This window comes from Crocodylus porosus, unplaced genomic scaffold (genome assembly GCF_001723895.1).
Source record: "Crocodylus porosus isolate Cpor-Errol unplaced genomic scaffold, CroPor_comp1, whole genome shotgun sequence".
In the NCBI taxonomy this organism is placed as follows: Eukaryota; Metazoa; Chordata; order Crocodylia; family Crocodylidae; genus Crocodylus; species Crocodylus porosus.
This window is the reverse complement of record NW_017728950.1, coordinates 23,579,851-23,583,689: the sequence shown is the minus strand read 5'-3', so window position 1 is coordinate 23,583,689 and position 3,839 is coordinate 23,579,851. Positions and strand designations below refer to the sequence as shown.

The 3,839-nt window shown below is 53.4% G+C and overlaps 2 long non-coding RNA genes across 2 annotated transcripts in view; one reads left to right on the top strand and one right to left on the bottom strand.

The window, feature by feature from the left end:
* The first annotated feature begins 339 nt into the window (after positions 1 to 339).
* LOC109323695 lies at positions 340 to 2,912 on the top strand. Its single transcript, XR_002104721.1, has 2 exons — positions 340 to 550; positions 665 to 2,912. It is a non-coding gene; the product is annotated as an uncharacterized LOC109323695 (long non-coding RNA).
* The window catches only part of LOC109323694, a 14,800-nt gene continuing 12,761 nt past the window's right edge, over positions 1,801 to 3,839 (bottom strand). Inside the window, exon 3 of the long non-coding RNA XR_002104720.1 lies at positions 1,801 to 1,895. This is a non-coding gene — a long non-coding RNA (uncharacterized LOC109323694). The remainder of the gene's footprint in view (positions 1,896 to 3,839) is intronic.

The window sequence follows — 3,839 nt, the reverse complement described above, 5'->3', positions numbered from 1 at the left end:
TCCCGGCGCCCAGCAGCAGCTTGTGCCCGGCCGCCGCCTCCGCGCCCGGGCCGCCGGCGCCGAAGCCGGGCAGCGGCACGAAGTCGGGCAGCAGCTCCAGCCCCTCCTCGGGGAAGAAGGGCGCCTCCATCTTCACGCCCACCCGCCCGCCGCCGCCGCCGCTGCTCATCGTGGCGGCTGCAGGGACCCCGACCCCCCGCGGGGGCCGGGGCCTTGGCTGTGCGCTCGGCCGCGGGTCAGGTCGGGGTGGCTCGGCCCGCCGTGCCGCGTCGGCGGCACCCACCCCGGCGCCTCGGCGAGCCCAGGAGCGAGCCGTCCCGGGGAGGCGGGGGCCTGGCTCGGCGCCCGCGGAGCACGAGCAAGGCGCCCGGAGGGGCTAGGGGGCCCGGAAGGAGGAAGCGAGCGCGCTGCCCCCGCCCGCGGGCGCCCGGGCCTCAGCTTGCTCGGGCCAGGCCCGGAAACCTTTGGCAAGCCTCCTTCACCTGTGGAGAGTGGGTCAGGAAACTTCTCAGTGTTGGGTTTGGGTTTTTTTTCCTGTGAGACAATGCAAGTTTGTGAGTTTTGTTTTTGCGGGGGATGGGGTTCTTTTACAAATATTTCTGACTGGAACTGGTTGGACTGCCCCATCTGAGCGTTTTCAAACGTCGAGAGTTTTGTTTTTCAGCTCCCAACATTTGGAGACTCTCGCCTTTTGTCCTCACTGGGGACACACAAAGTGGAGCCCTCAGGTGACTGCCACGTGGGACAGCTGGATTCTGCCGAGTTCTGCCAATAGTATCTTGTTCAGGGATTTTAAAGTCATTGGCAACACACAGGGGGTGCACATGCACCCCGAAACTGGCGGTGCGCCCCCTGCGAAAAGGCGCCCCAGATAGTGTCGGCTCCTGCTTGCCAACCCCCCTTGCCACTGACACTGCTGGTGGCGTCTGCGGGTAGTCCCCAATTGCCACTGGCCGCTGCCACCAGTGTCTGCAGGTGGTTGCCGACCACTGGTTGGCGCTCCCCACCCTCCTCCCTGCCGCTGACAGTGCCGCCTCTGGGAGCTCACTACGCCTCCCCAGCCTCTAGGGCCATGCAGTGGTCATGCTTAAAGCCATCCTGTCAAAGGTGACAGCTCATCTTGACATGTTCCTTTTAGCTCACTAAGCAAGTGACCGTCAGGACTTGTTATAACTAATCCACAAAAGATAAAGCAGTGCTCCCTGTGAGTTCTCCCCCTGTTCTCCTGCCACTGGATCCTCCCCTCCCCACCAGCACATTTCTTCATCCTTTCTCCCAACACAGGGGTGTTCAACTGGCTCTGGCCCTTGGAGCTAGGGCTTCCCAGGGGTTTGGAAATTTGGTGGTAGTTGGCAGCATTAATTGCTGCTCCCCTGCTGCCAAATTTCTGGAACCGGTGGGGAGCCTGCACGCTGGATAGCGTGGTTCTGAAGTGTGCTAGATCAGGTGCACAGGGCTAGGCTGGCACTGGGCGCTGGAGCCTGATCTTGGCATCAACCCTGCAAGGCATCTCGCCCACAGACCAGCTTCAGGCCACTCATCTGGCCCACAGGGCCAAAAAGTCATCCATCACTACCCTTGGACAGTTTCATTCATTGATTATCTCAGAGCCAGGCTCCCTTTCTGCCCAGGCACCTGCCTGCTCAGCCTGTCTGCACCGACATTGCTCATGCTCACCTGCAAGCTGCTCAGTGGTACTGGGCTATGGTGCTATGCCTCCCAGCTCTGTTCCAAAATCAACAGGAGGGGGAGAAGTTGACAAGCAGGGAGCCCTCTGCGTGACCTGCCAAATGGTTTTCCTCTTCACCCAACATCGGATAAAGGAGCATTCCTTTAGGGGCTGCAAGTCAAAGAGTCTGAGGAAAAATTTTCTGGTCAGCACATTATACCCCAGCCTCCTGCTACGTGCTGTAGTCTGCCTTCATGCTGGCCCACAGCTGGGTATCACCCTTTATAGCTAGCCTTAGGGAACACTTTAGGGAATGGTAGCTAAACAAGACTGAGAACAGAAAGAGGATGAGAAACAGGGGAAGTATGACAGGTATTAACAGAGAGAAATGAGAGCTTGAGGGGCCGGAGTAAGGAGGGTCACTGTGAGTTTCTGAGAAAATGAAGGGGAAAAGGGATATTAGGAAAGGCACTGTGAGATGGGGACAGCTTGAAGGGGTACATGGAAAGCAGATATCTAGGGAAGCAGAAAGACCAGCAAGAATTGGCTGGGGGACTTTCAAGAAATACAGGATTAGAGAATTAGAGGGTTGGTGGAGAAAAGTGGCAAGGAAAACAGAAGAAAACAGGTCTGGCAGAGACCAGGGAAACTGTGGGGCTTTAGCGAACTGGTGTTTATGGCAGGGAGGATGGGGGCTTTGTGGGGAAAAGAAACAGTGGGTTATAGAAGAATATTGAGGATACACGTCAAATTACGTTACCAGGGACAATAGTGTCTCCTGAGAGATCATATTTATATTCTGGAGAAAGAGGGTAAGCCTACAGACACAAGGAGAACTGGTATCCAAAAAGGTAGTCCAGGTCCAAACAACCAGGCTACCATGTTCCATCTGCATAAAGTGGGAGGCAGATCACCCGTCTCTTAAAGCCCAGGAGGTGTGGCAGGGCTGTCACAGCACACTAGTTACCTCCTCAGCAGGGAAGAGTTGTATCACAGACAGAGCTGATCTGAGACAGACCCTTACAAATAAATCCTGGGGTAGGAAGTGGCTGAACTTTCCTTCCACGGACAACATTAGAAGCGGACCTCTGCCATTCATCCTAACAAGCTACTGCTCGTCATTGTGGTGGGAAGCATTTTCAATGTAGTGATCTGAAGATCTACACTGTTGGTGTGGAAATCCTAACAATGAAAGGGCAAAGACCTCCCCCCCAATAAAAACAAGAGAGATTCTTATTTTAAACTGTATTGTCTATCTTATTTAGATTTGTTACTGGGGTCTGCTGAAATCTGTGCTGGAGTTGCTGTTGGGTGAATGGAGTAGACACAGGTTCTTCACGTTCCCAATTTCAATAGTACAGTATACTAATTTTGTCACAAGTTGTTATTTTTTAAAGGAGTGCCCAGATTTTGTGGAGTACGGGTAGTCCTCGGACTTAGAACACAATCAGTTCCTAAAACCACGTCTTAAGTTGAAATGTGGTAACTCGGAACCGATTTTTCCATAGGAAGCAATGTTATAAATGGGGGATTGTCTCCTGAACCAAGGCCCGATACCCTATTTTCACCAAAAATAACCCAGAATTTTGTACTCAATTAATTATAGATGAATAATGTAGCTACATTAATATGTGTTTATATTGTAAACAGCAATCATATTGATTTGGAAGGACTTCTCTGAGGTGACTTTGCTGGACTTTTTGAAGGGCTCTTGGCTGGAGTCTTCTCAGGAGTCCTGGGTGCAGGTTTTTCTGGTGTTTTGTCTGCTTTCTTGAAGTGTCCAAGGAAGTTTGGACAGAAGCTCTCCAGGGAGATGGGTGATGCAGCAAACTGGTTCTCTTGCGTGGGGTCGGCTCAAGTGTTGTAAAGTTGAAACTGATGTCAGGAAGTGGAAACAGTATCCATTTATAATACCTAAGTGGGAAAGTCCAGTTTTACTCCCTGCGGCCAGGTCTCCTCGCAGGAGCCCACCCCTGCAACATGCCCGGGGCTTTCGAGGCTGGCACCCACCTCGCGCTAGGACAGCAATACTCAAAGCCTAGTCCCAACACGCGGGAGCATCTCCACTGTGTGCCCTGCAGCTCATTGCACAATATGTCACTGCAGTGCAGCCCCGTGCCCTCCTTCAGCGACTGACCGTAGGAAGGAGCTAGTCTTCCCCTTCCCGCGT